The sequence below is a fragment of the Pyxicephalus adspersus genome, chromosome 12 (assembly GCF_032062135.1).
Source record: "Pyxicephalus adspersus chromosome 12, UCB_Pads_2.0, whole genome shotgun sequence".
NCBI classification, from domain to species: Eukaryota; Metazoa; Chordata; class Amphibia; order Anura; family Pyxicephalidae; genus Pyxicephalus; species Pyxicephalus adspersus.
Window position 1 is genome coordinate 34,329,499 of NC_092869.1, and position 14,499 is coordinate 34,343,997.

Here is a 14,499-nt window from a genome sequence, read left to right on the forward strand (position 1 = left end):
AATGCAAGTTTTCAAAACTAATTTTTTAAATACATTTCTGTACAGCACCGAATAGTGCCGTACCCCCCTAGTACCCCCTGGCATCCTCTGCCCGCCAATCAATGGGCTGCCATATTTCTAAAAAAAAAAACCCAAGCCATCCTTTTAAACTCCAAATGGTTAAATGTCATTTTTTTGGTGTTGGTGGTCAGTGTAGAAAAACAATGGGATAATATTTCCAGAACCATGGCAGGAAATCCAGTATTACTGATGAGCTATGAGCAGCCCAGCAGCTGAAAGGTTAAAGCTCACCTGTCTGCTACACATAGGCTGCTCCTCCTCCCTGTGCACAATGCAGGGCAGTAGGACCCAGTGGTCATCAGCAGGCAGGGTGGAAGAGGGAGACACATAGACAGAGAGAGGCTGGAGAAAGGAAGAGAGAAGGCAGGAGGAGGATCACTGTGTGCAGGGGAGGAAGAGACAATCTACACTGTGTGTGCAGCCAGCAGAGGAAAAGGCAGACATACACACAGAGCACTGGGGCAGCTGATCCTCTTCTAGGAGGATGATCCAGGGCTGAGAACAGCTCATCCTGCAGCAGCAGCAGCAGCACCCCAGGGTGTCAGCAAGGTGACAGCAGCAGTACCAGCAGCCTCCAGCCAAGCAGCAACCGGATCCTCCCATCCCTCCATGCAATCAATGGGCTGAATCTGCAGCAGCAATACTACAAGCAGCAGCCCTATCCTTCCCCTCTTCCTCCTCCTCCTCCCACCCTCTCCCCCTCTCTCTGTCTGCTCTCCTCCCCCCTCCTTCCTTCTTTCCTTTCCCTTCCCTCTCATGCTCCCCTCGGTGATGGTGTGGCTTCAGCTGGCTGCTATCCACCTCTAGGCCCCAAGCCCCGGTGGCATTCCTCCTCCTGCAGGCACAGCTCCTATATACCTCTTGCATCCATGTAAGTCAACCCCCTCCATCCCAACTCCCCTCCCTTGTATCCCTTCACCTCCCTTCTAAAGCACACACCCTATACTGGCACCACCACCCCTTTCATGGGCCTTGATTGAGACCCCCAAAACCCCAATAATGCCCCATTTGTCTGGTGCCCCACCCCCTATATGCTGGGTAGATGGCTCCATAGACTGCAGCCTTGCCATAGGGCCTATGCAGGCAGAGCATCTCATGTATATGTGCATAGCAATCTAATAAAAGGCACATTGCACACTGGCCCCCATCTTCTACAGCCTGTAGTTGCACCATGCATCCTTATTTCCATGCATTTGCATGAGACTGGCTGTTGTGATGCAGAATGTAGCATTGTATATATGTGTGTGTGGTTTGTTTCTTTTTCTGAAACATTGTAATGTCTTGATGATGCTGTGACTGGTGTATTTCCTTTTTCTTCCCCCTACTGGATATCCAAATGGAAGTATTCTCTGCACCATCCTGTGCCTGGTGCAGGATTGCTTTTGTTGTAGTTTGTCTTACAAATTTGTTGTAGCAGTGTTTTTTTATTATTTGCTGTTTATTCAATGCTCTGCAGGCAGTTTTAACGCTATCAGTTGAACGCACCCCTCCCAATTATGCCCACTTCCTGCGTACATAGTGTAATATCTATGGCTGCGTTCTTGGGTTCATTGTGACCCATCCCACTTTGGCCTGTGCAGCAGCTCTGCTATGTGGAGAGTCTGCTGGTACCCAGTCTTCTAGGAATGGTGGAGGGTCATGTTTACTTGGACAATCTATGTATATAAAGGCAGCAGAGAAGGGAGGAGGCCATTGTGTGTGGGGTTGATATTTGCCACATTGCCATAGCAACCAGGCCGCTGTTTAACCCCAACCATGCCGTCCTTGCTGTGTGTCAGGATTTGGATGTAGTTGGTCCCGGGTTAGGCCCGACGTCTAGACTGGTTGCTATTGGCAGCGCAGGCCCATCAGAATCCATATACAAAATGTAACTGGCCTTGGGTTGGGCCGACGTCTAAACTGGTTGCTATGGGCAGCACGGGCCCATCAGAATCCATATACAGAATGTAGCTGGCCTTGGGTTGGGCCGACGTCTAAACTGGTTGCTATGGGCAGCACGGGCCCATCAGAATCCATATACAGAATGTAGCTGGCCTTGGGTTAGGCCTGACGTCTAGACTGGTTGCTTTGGGCAGCGCAGGCCCATCAGAATCCATATACAAAATGTAACTGGCCTTGGGTTAGGCCAGACATCTAGACTGGTTGCTATGGGTGGCACGGGCCCATCAGAATTCATATACAGAATGTAGCTGGTCTCTGATTCGGCCCGATGTCTAAAGCCCTCACAGATGAGACGACGCTGCCCGTAACAACCAGACAGAATCCATGTACCGGGCATTAGCTGGCCTCGGGTTAGGCCCAATGTGTAAAAGCATCAGTGTTGCCCATAGCAACCAGTCACAATCCATATACCAGACATTAGCTGGCCTCTGTTAGGCCTGACATCTGAAACCCCCACAGAAGAGACTGGGCTGCTCATAGCAACCAGTCAGAATCAATATACCAGAATTAGCTGACCTCAGGTTAGGCCTAATGTGTAAAAGCGTCAGTGCTGCCCATAGCAACCATTCAGAATCCATGTCCTGGGCTGGCCCCTGGTTAGGCCCTATTAGCTGGGCCCTGGTTAGGCCCAACATCAACAACTTAAAACGCCACAGACAAGTCTGTGCTGCCCATAGCAACCAGTAAAAATCTTTCAGACTTTATCAAATCTCGTTTTAGGCCTGATGTCTAAAAGCTCCATAGACGAGTCTGCACTGCCTTTAGCAACCGGTCAGAACCCATATACTGGATATTAGATGGCCTCTTATTAGCCACAAGACCTAAAACCACCACAGACGAGCCTGTGTTGCCCATAGTAACCAGTCAGAATCTATTTAGCAGACTTTAGCTGGGCATTGTTCAGGCCTGACATCTAAAAGCATTAGAGACAAGTCTGTGCTGCCCATATCAACCATTCAATCCATATACCAGTCCAGGTTGGATGAAGTGTCTGGTTGCTTTGGGTGACGAAAAACACTTTACAGACTCCCAGCTTTGATGTGTCGGTGTTTGTTATGATATTTTATTATTCTCCTTTAAAGGGCTGGAAATTGAAGATACCTTTGAGCTGTAAGGCCCCGATATGCCCGGAGTTGTGAGGAGTTACATGGAACTCTCGGTAAATGATAGAGAAGGCTGGGACCGGCCGATTGAGTTTCTTTGACCTTTATTTATGCAAAGCATCATTTCTGGTTGGGGCAGCAATTTTCTGCTGGCTAATTGGATTTGCTGGGATTTGTAGTTGTTGACAAGGTGTATTGGTAACTTTTTGGTGGGAAAAATGTTTATAAAACAATCCGATACCACAAAGTACATGTCAGGCCATAAATATTCTTCTTACTGGTTATAACCATTGTTAGAAATCTGCATGATCAGGTAAACAATGGACATCTCCTTGATATTGATCATTTGCTTGGAATATTGCCATATATCACACAATATCAGATCACAGCAGAAATCCGACTGTATGTTAATGGGGTCACCGCCACCCCTAGCTTTGTATATTTCAGTCTTATATGAAGCTATGCGGCCATTGATCACCTGAATTTGAGTGGCAGCTGTCATTCCTGATTAATAAATGGATTGAGGGTGCCCTTGTTTTTGAGAGAATTTCTTAAAAAGAAACAACTAAAAAGTGCCTAAAAAAAAAAAATACACTTACCTTACAGTTTGATCCAGAGGTCTCTTGCATCGGGTCCCCCGTCGTCCCGGCATCCGGCCCCGGGCCAGCACTCCAGGTGCAGCCATCTTCACCTCTTCTTCCGGGTTCTTCTACCTATGTCACCCGACCCAGGCGCGAGATCGGGTGACGTAAGTTGGAAAAATAAAAACTTGCTGTGAGATCGGCCAAATTTTTTCTTTGAACGTAAAGGCTCCTTCTGCGCATGACCGAGATGCATGGGCATGCACAGAAGAAGCACTCGAGCCTTCTGGGATGCGTGACGTAGGTATTCCGGGAGGCTTTGCGCTCCATTCATCCTCGGGTCGCCTAGCTGATCGAGAATAGGGGGACGGTGCTTTTTTTTTTAAAAGGGTGTTGCACTAAAAAAACAAACAAAAAAAAAACAAACAGAATTTTTACTCAACATCAAAGGGTTATGTGAGTTTGTTTCAATTTCTTTAAATCTGATCCAATAAAATAATTGTGTGTGTGGCCAGTTTAGGGTTTGGTAAGAGTGGAATGACGGAGGGTCTATAATGGACTCTATTAGATGGAAGGGCAGTGGGAACAGTAATTGGCACGATGACAGCTGTCCCAGTCACTGAACTAATTCTTAAAGAACCAGAATTTTAACATTTTACAACTAGCAGTATTGAACCCCTCACTACCACCTCCATTCATTCCCTAGAGGTGAATGAGTGATGAAACATGGATGACCCCTGCATATAGAGATTTAACCTGTGGTTCAGTTTGCAAGTATTAGGAAGTGCTAACTGCACCACCCATCTAAAATAGTCCTTACATTCTCTCTGTCCTACTGAACGTGCAGAAAGTTATTGAAAAACACACAAATCTTACAGGAATTTTCTTCTTCCCCCTACTATACAAAAAAAAAACACTTGTTTCCATCTGTATTGTTGGCGATGAGTTCCACTCACTTCCTGTTTGGTAAAACATTGACAGCAAATGGGAAGTGAAGGGAAATCTCCCAACAACAATACAGAAGGAAACAAATAAGTGTTTCCTTTTCTCTCTAGCAGTAAAAAAATGATCATCGCATCTAATGTTTAATACGTCAGATGAAAACATTGCACATAAAATATTAGAAGATGAGGGTACTCCTAATTGATATATTGATCCGGATTGGCTATTTGTTGAGAGAGTGTGGGGCAACCAATGGCCACATAGCTTTAAACCCCCATTACACAAAATCAGCTGCGGCATTCTGATTTATATTTAGGTTTGTGCTGTAATCTGATTGGTTCATTGAAGACAAATGATTGGTACCAGGGAGATTTTGATCTGATCAAGCAAACAACGTATGCTTGGTACCGGCAGGTGATAAGCTGTATATTTTCTTTTTCTTGTAATGTTTATTTTCTGGCCCGTGCCTTTCTATAATCTTCTTTTCACCATTGTAGACGTGGAATTACAGGTAAAGATTTTCAGGTAGAGTCTCCTCATCATTTCTCTGTCCCCTAAGGCTAAAAACTGAAAGTTGTTGAGTGAGTAAGTTAAGAAATATTTTCTTGTTGCAATCAAACACAAATAATCTGTTGGAGAGTATTGAATAAAAGAAAACTTCCCAGAACGCCTTAATGCATCGTAGACTCAGCACCCTTCCGCTGTTTTTGGTGATTTTATATAATTTTAAGAAAAACTGTGAAAGTTTGTTGATTGACATTTTTTTTTGATCAATGCACAATATTAATAAGTATTTTGAAAATAAATCAGACAGATTGTTGTGGGTTATCAGCTCCTAATGGTTACACACAATGAAGTTCTATCCAGCAGCTATTCCTGCATCATCATCATAAAAGAGTTGAATGGTGATTTTTTTTTTTTTTTTTTTTTATTGTTTAAAGTGGACAAGCAGATATAAATACAAGAGGAATGTGTATTCTTACTTCTTAATCTCGGTATATTTCCTCCAGGTCTATGCAGTTAGCTGGCTACAAATGTTGCCACATGCAGGAGGCTTTAATAATAAAGACCAGTCATTGCTGCTCCCTATCCTTGTGCAGGGTGTCTGGTCTTGTATCCGCCCCCTTCTGTAGTTTTCTATCAGACATCCTATAGTGGGTGGAGCTTCTTGGCTCCTCCCACAGGTGTAGGCCCTCTCTGCATAAGTTGTACATTACATGCACTGTGCTTATATATCCTTTGTGGCTGCTTGTGAATATATGTAAATATTTTTATTTCTGTATTTATTATTTTTGCTTTAAGGGCAGTTTTATATTGAAATTATCAAGGCATTAAAAAGTATCTAAGCCAATAGTACTTACAAGGCGGCATGAATACAGCAACAGTACAAAACAAGCTGCTCATTTTATCAATAAAAAGTAAGCAGTCCTTGAGCTCATTTCTGTGACTTTGCCTAGGCTGAGATTATTATTATTATTAATAAATATTTATATAGCACCAACATATTACGCAGAGCAGTACAATAAATAGGGGTTGCAAATTACAGACAGTGACACAGGAGAACTAGAGGACTCTGCCCAGAAGAGCTTACAATCTAGGAGGTGGGGGAGGTATCACACAATAGGAGGGGATAGATGAAGTCAACAGCCTGCTGCAGGCAGGAGGAAGAACTTCCTCGGTCTCCTCCCAAGTGATCAAACTGAAACATTGCAACTTTTAATGTAAAATTATTCATTTCATAATATACATACAAGCATATACCTCTACCTGTGAGTATTCATATGCTATTGTTATAGATACTGGCCCCTGAAGGAAGGGATTTTAGAAACCCCCGAAACACATTGGCTTTTCCTGACAAAATATGAAATTCTAGGCTGGATTTGGGCAAATGATGTATTGCTTTTGTTCTATATGTATAACCCACACACCAGGAATGTTGATAGTTGCATATCTCCTCCCAAGATCTGGCCCACCACTTTCATCATGGCTGAAGTCTCTTTTTGAGAGACGTACCAAGTCAGGGTGCTGTGATGTTTTCAGGAAGCCATGCACAGCACTCAGGGGGCCCTTCCGCCAGTATGATCGACTCATCCTATGAAGAAGCACAGAGACCCAGTGATTACAGTTCTGTGATATGAAAAAACATTTTATAATTTTTAGATTTTAAAATGAAATGTCAATAAAAATTCCTTTTTAATCCGATTAGATTTTGAAATACTGAAAATAAAATAACTTCCTCAATTTCTTTATATTTGTCCTGTTTAATCCTCTAAACCACAAAAGTGGAAGAGCTAGTAATATCGGCCAATCAAGTGATAGCGTGAACAAAGCTGTTGCTCTAACACCCTGTTCATGCTTACAGGAGAGAACACAACACTGATCTCACCATTTTGCTGCCACGCCTTTGTTACACCTGTTCTCTCTGCTTGTGCAGGGTAACTGGTCTTGTACACGCCCCCTGTAGTTTTCTGCAGGCAGTCTGTAATTGGTGGGTCTGCTAGGGCCCTCCCACATTGCTGCCAATGGGCCTGATTTATTAAAGCTCCACAGCTGGAGAAAATACACTTTTATCAGTGAAGCTGGGTGATCCAGCAACCTGGAATGGATTTCTTCAAAGGCATTTGTTAGCAAATGTTTTGAATCCTGGACCAGATCTATTCCAGGTTTGCTGGATCACCCAGCTTCACTAATAAAAGCGTGTCCTTTCCAGCCTTGGAGAGCTTCAATAACTTGGGCCCAATATGCAGCACAGTAATGATATCAATGCTACGTTTACAAGGTAATGACTGAGTTTACAAATACATTTGGTGTACACAAAGTGGTTTTATATACTTTTTGGTATTGGTAGTATGTTTAAATGGCAGGTTCAGTTCAGCTTTATTATTGGACTACATGATTTCTTTCTAGCTGGCGTTGATTGCTGTAATAAAGTTATATAATATGCTGGTATAATTGTCAGAATATAGTGTTGTGGACAAGTAAGTTTTGGCTGATGTTCCCAATGATCATATTCTGAGCAGACTTTAGAATATTCCGAGTTCATTGACCTATGGAAGGTGTAAATTTTGTGTACAAACCTTGAAATACATAAAGATACAGAATAAATGAAAACTCAATATATGCTACAGGTTCTCTTTATAGCACCTTGGTTACTAATACCTGTATAAGCCTTGTGGTAACTGTGTTTGCCAAGTATAATGACCCCCATCTGGTAAATGGATGCTCAGGTCCTGCACATGGTATAGTCGGGGGACGAGGAGCAAGTCCCATATATCTCTATTTTACCAAGTTGTATGAGAAGTGACGGGTAGGGTATGCTATAATGGAGAAGAGCTGTTACTTGTGTAGTAATAATATTTCATAATAAAAGGTAATTTGGTGCCAATACCCAAAATGGACATTGTTTAAAGATAAAATCCAAAGCACGTTCGGGTCCGTTATTAATAATCCTGATTTTGAGCAGACCGGCAGAGAGGAATAGAAATAAAGCATGTGTTGGGGGTTAGAGTGCCAGGAGATGATTTAATCAACTTGTAGAGAATGTTGTAGGATGGCATCATCAGCCTGATAGCATGACCTCAGTACCTCCATGACTCAGTGTTTACTTGTTAATAATTGTCATTTCCCCTTCAGGCTGGTAAAGCCAGGATCTGGGCACGGGGTATGATGTACTTGTTATTGCTGGATACGGTTTTTTTATGTTAATCATTTTTTGTTTGGCATAGACTGCTAGTCTAAAGTTTGCTCTGGCAAAGACCATTGGTGATCATTCTCGACCGCATTCTTCTGTAGGGAGGTGGGGGCAACCTGGAGGCACCCCACAGCGTTCTCACCTTTAAAAATTGATTATTAATCTGGCATCTTAGATCCCTAAGCTTTCCGGGTGCTAGATTTTCGCCCGACATGGTCCCACTTGTTTGTTTCAGGAAATGAAAATCTTTCAATCAATCAGCGTTTGCAATATTTGTCTTTGCCTAACATTGGCAAGGAATGAAGTTCCAAATAGTCACCCATACATTGTATTTGTATATTTCTTCTGGATAGGTATGAAGGATTGTTTTAGCTCTTATGCATCAGGTAGTAATAGATACATCTGTATAGATATAAATTATTTATCCTGCTGTTTATCGGTTTAATTTCCAGGGTTTGGGTCATGTGATGCTGCAGCTCCAAAAGTGTGGAAAATGCTGATGCGTTACAATGTGTTACAAGCTTGTGATGTTGTTGCAGTTTCCTGTATTGGTTTTCGCCAGCAGCTTTTGCAGCAAACTGTGATGGGGCGCTTATAGGTGTTTATTTTGGGTCAGGTCGTAAACAAAAATGTTCCGCTAATGAAACGGCGAACTACCCAGAAGCCTTGTGCGAGTCAATCTGCAAGGATCACTGTTTTGTATTAGTTTATATGAGATAACTATTTCTACTGATGAAACAGGGAAAGCTTGTGGCACCTGGGGCACTAGCCTACTATGTCTACTGGTGAAATTGGCCGTAGTAGTAGAAGAACACAATGTTGGAGGATCTAAACTACCATATGGATCCTGCCTACTGTAGCAGTGTTCAATCCAGAAATTTTTTTTTAAGCCTGGTGGGAAGAAAATGTAAGTGGGTGGCAGCCCTTGTATTGGGACCCAGCTCTTCAGTAAAAACCCAAAAACAGCTGGCTGGTTACTGAAAAGTGCCAGGTGGAGCGCCCAGCTAAAAGGGTCTGGGGAGAACACTGGTGCAGTCATAATAAAAAGACTAAAGGTGATAAAGAATTGGAGATTAGTGAAAAGTTCTGGGTGGTGCCCCAAGCTAAAAGGGTGCGGGGAGAACTCTGCATAGGCAGACTGGTACAGCATTTCCTTTTAATGTATTTTTTTTCAATCTTCTATAATTTTTTTTTTTCACCCTCCCTGCCATTTTTATAGGTTGGTGTTAATAAGGAAAATGTAGCAGAAATATTAGTCAGTAGTTTATCTTTTGGTGGTTTCCCAATGATGCCAAAAGTTGTTAATTTCTACGTAATGTGTGCTGATACTACTTGCAGTTTTTATTAGAAGTTTATGTGACTGGTTGACAATATTATCATTCAGTATTTATATAGTGCTCACATATTATGCAGGGCTGTACAAAGTACATAGTCATGTGACTAGCTGTCCCTCAAAAGGAGCTCACAATCTAATGTCCCTACTATAGTCATATGTCATTACCACAGTCTAAGGTCAATATGGGGGAAGCCCATGACCTAACTGCATGTTTTTGAAATGTGGGAGGAAACTGGAGTACCCGGAGGAAACCCACACAAATGCAGGGTGAACCTGCAAACTCCATGCAGATATAGTTTTGGCTGAGATTCAAACCTGGGACCCAGCGCTGCATCTGAGCCACCGTGCTGCCCACATTGTGGAAGTACAGTTGGATGGATGGGACAGAGAGTTGTCATCCTATAACAAAAACTGCCTGACCAAGGATCTTCATGGCAGGATCACCAGATAATATTTTAATGAAATTGGCAGATTTAGAAACAATAAAAATCAATGGAAATTGCACTGCCATGGTAAAGCTCCAATTGCCCCTCATTTGCAACCCAATTCCTTTGCCTGTTTTCCTTTTTGCTTACATGTCCCTCTTTTTGATCTGTATGAAAAAAAATAATGTATATCAAGAATAGGCATTCTACTATACAAGCTTTTATCCAACCTCTAAATGATTGCATTTGTTAAACTGAAAAGCCAGTAAATGTTGGTGAAATAAACATCCAGGAGTCTACCAATAAAGTCCTACTTAATAAGTTTTCATATTCCTGATTCTGGGGGCATAGCAGGGTGGTGTTTGGTTACATACCTTTGCCTAAAGACGTCCCTTCCCTATCTAATCTCCTAAAATTGGGAGGTTTGGAGCCTGGAATGACGTCCCCATGGCAGTAGGCACAACTGACGAAGAAAACTGCCCTGTGCCAAAGACCGCATAGACGCTTTGCAAACTTTTTTTTTTTTATCAGATCTCTTAGATGATGTTTTTGTTTATAGCCTCAAAAATTCTTTGTGTTTTGTGAGTAATATTATGTGTTTCTGGAGCACAAATTAGCGGGGTGACGAGCATGTTGACAACAGATTAAGCAGCAGCGTTCAATGTCAGCTACCAGCTGCAAGATGAGGCAAATACGCTGTACGCCGCTATTGATGGAAACAAAGACTGTATAATTTTCCTACTACTCATTACTGATAAAGCTCTTGAATGCTCTACCAAACAATAACAATGCAGTCATGTTTATAAGAAAAAATGATTTCAATGGAATTTGTTTAATATGGGAAAGAAAAAACTAGTGGTTCTAAGTGGGTATATTTATGCTGTACAAGTTTGGTACTTATTAAACTTCTATGCGTGGGGCCCTGAATATAGCGTATTGTGATTTGCAATTTTGCATGAAGGTTGACGAGATTGGAGATATCCTAGAGAAGAAAGCGATAAACTTGCAAATTTCTCCCCCAACTTTTGCTGTGCACATTTTAAATGTGAATGGAAGTTGTGTTGTAGATGTCACTATTTGGTGTCAAAGCAAGAAACCCAAAACTAATAAACCCAATCTCTAAAATTTTATATAACCTTTCACATGTTATTTTAAATATTTACAATCCAGCTGTCAATAAGATAATCGTGACATGGTGGTCCTTTTTCAGACACTTCCTGTTGTCATATATTTTACAGAAGTTGGCAGGGTGATGCTGCCATTCTGTTTATATTCTAACTTGGCACGAATTGTGTACTTTGCTGATAAATTGTCTCTACCGCGCCTTGCTACAAACTTTGTCCACTGATAACTTCAGTGTAATAGATCTTATCGCCTCTTACATTTTAGAAAAAAACTTGCTATTGAGCAACTAAAAATCGCTGTTCTTCTTCGGTCACTAATCTTGGTCTTACAACATATGTAAATAATTGTGTTCAGGGTGTTATGGCCAGTTTTCAATATTCAAGATTTGTGCTTAATACGTATTGGAGGCAGCATTAGTTTGGGAGACTTAAAACACCCACAGATTATTTATTTTTTCTTATGGCTACCTTTCCAAAGCAAGCACCCAGAGAAGGTCAGATTGGAGGTCTGAAGTGGGTGTGGGTTTTCACAAACCAATTTGGTATATAGACACAAGTTTCTGGGTATGATGGTTATTCATTATCAGGCTGTACATAGGGGGGTAACAGCAGAGTGCTAGGTGCTTTGCAGAATCAGAAGCTTGTTGGTAAACTTGCTTGTGGATAAGTATTTGTGAAGCTCTGTGTACGTGTTTTGTGTCTTCTCCAACACTGAGATCAGGAGTCAGTGTTGGTCAATATTGTATGGAATTACAAGAGATGCAGGGCAGATGGCTCACTAATAGTTGTTCTAGCCACAGGCCATTATGGCCAACCCAACAACCACAATGTTGATTTCCTACAATTTTCATGCCAGAAATACTGACGTCCTGATGCACCCTGCATGTTGTGAGGAACAGGTAAACTTGTTTGTGATTTGTCATCATTTTCTAAATGCTTTCAAATGAGCACAGCTGCAGGTCAGAGCTGAACTTCTACAACACAACTCCAACAAAGCACAGCGGTGCCTAAAGCTAACTGGAGCCATGTAGGGCTGTGATTCAGAGTACGGAGGACCACAACACTGGCGACTGGTTCCAACACTGTCATATATAAAAAGTGATACAGGAGACCCTGCCTAAGCATAAACTAGAAATCTAACTATAGCTTACACAGGACGCCTTTACTCACTCCCCAAAGCTAAGGAGAGCTTCACAGGAGCAAATGAATGGTATTGGTTGCCATTTGAGTAATCTAGTTGCTTTGCTCCCCTTGAAGAAAACTCTTCCGGGCTGCTTTCAGTTTATAGTAAACCAATATTTTCAACAGCTGTCCTCCTGAGGTCCTAACCAGCTCTTCAGACCATAACGGGAGTATGGATCAATCATTTACATCAGATAGGCTTTTGATTTGACTTGGATAGAGTTGTGGAGCATTAGGTGGTAATGCAAAATTCTGTCTAATTCTTCTACTCGTTGGTAAAAGCTTGGTCTGCAGCCTAAAGAATACTGATCTGATGAAAGAAAAACTAGGCTGCCATTGCTATCCTTATATTATATTATTAGTTGTCTGGCTGTCTTCCTACCTCTTTCTCCAACACCTTGAACTTATGCAGTTAGAGTCCCTGTCACTCTGCTCATCCAGACCCCGTGTTTATGGAAAGCTTGCCTACCTACCCACCCAAATCGCCACCAGTCACCACTAATTTGCTTCTTCCCTTCTCACTTTGAGGTGATATTGTTCCCTTACTTATGTGACAGTTAACAGCTAGGCTCAATATAATGGAAGGGGGGCCTATGTTTCACTATACATGGAAGCACTATGTATTCTGCACCGTGCCTTTAATGCGGCAACAACTGCAGAGGATTACTGGAAAGGCAATTTTAGGGAACTTTGACAGGGACTACTTCCAATTTTTAAGATTTCTCATCTGGATCCTGGTTTCAGAATACTTAGAAAACTGAAATCCTAGTGTCCAAATAACAGCCAGGCAGCTATAATTTTAGGAAGGTTAGAAATTGCAGTCCCTATATTTCCTTTAAGACAGGTTTGCTTGATAGAACGCCATGACAAATGGTACAATGAGCATACTCCCAGATCTTGGTTGTTGTTGGATGCACTGCGGGGAATATTGTTCTCCAAACTTTACACACAAATTAAAGTTTAGTGGTGGGAACTTGTGCACGGATGGGGTGGTGTAGATATGAATTCTCCTATTGTGAATGGCATTGTGATTTTCAGCACAGACTCTTGTGCAATCAACAATCCATTTACAAATAAACCTCTATTGCAGAATTTTAGTGCTATTTTATTCTTGGTTTAATTTCTTCTGTAATCTTGTAATTATTTATAAATCCTTGGTAATTTTGTATCTTCATTCTGGATGGAAAGCTCATGTATACATATGCAGTATTTTCCCTGGGTGGGAAGAAGCTGTAGGTGGGTTGCAGCCCCTTTATTGTGACAGAACTCTTCAGTAACCAACCAAAACAGCCAGGTGGTTACTGAAAAGTTCTGGGTGGTGCGCCCAGCTAAAAGGGACTGGGGAGAACACTGCATATCGGACTCTTATGGATTGCCGTTGCATGCAGGTCATTGGGTACAGAGAGACATTTGTATTGGAGGATAGGCATGTTAGACAGGTGCAGTGAATCGCCTGAACACTTTTTTTTTTTTTTGTTTTTGTTCATCACTTGAGTAGGGATTTTTGAATCTCTGTGTGTGTTTAATGCGTTCAAGGTCTGGTTGACGTTCTGTGTTTGCTGAACCTAGCTCAAGTGTCTACAGCTGTGAGCATGTTTAGGTTCACAGCGGGCAGGGTTATGCGGTTCTTTATGAATTGAATGTCAGATGTTTGAATTGATTACAAAAGCTAAACAGCAAAAACTAGTACTAGTAACTTACATACCAGAAAGCTTGTGTTTGACAAACTAAATTCCATTGTATGTGCCTTGCTTGTTTATACAAATTCTGCTCACCAAAGTGTTTTTGGAGACCTGTCCATCACGCCTATGTGAGCTTGTGGAGCATTTCATGTGTATAAATATAAGGTTGGCCCCTTATAATGGCTTCTTTTTTTCTAGAAAGGCTTTCCACAAGATTCGGAGGGTGGTTTTGGAGATTGTAGAGGTGTAGTTGGTTCAGGTACTGATGTCAGATAATAAGATCTGGTATAGTGCTCTTCTCTAGCAGTGTCTATTTGTTGTCTGTGCTGGATTTATCTTCTGTGTCTCCTTCTTTAAATTTGCAGATAGCCAAATGATCATTGATGTCCGTGGCAGCTGGCCTGAGAGGCACAAGTTGCTCATGGTCCTAGG

General features: G+C 41.9%; 1 protein-coding gene across 2 annotated transcripts in view; it reads left to right on the forward strand.

The window, feature by feature from the left end:
• Positions 1-398: 398 nt before the first annotated feature.
• AKT1 (AKT serine/threonine kinase 1) overlaps positions 399-14,499 on the forward strand; it is a 79,601-nt gene continuing 65,500 nt past the window's right edge. The window contains exon 1 of one of the 2 annotated variants that reach the window (XM_072428844.1): positions 399-609. The gene's annotated coding sequence lies outside the window, so the exon portion shown is untranslated. The other variant, XM_072428843.1, reaches the window with a different exon arrangement.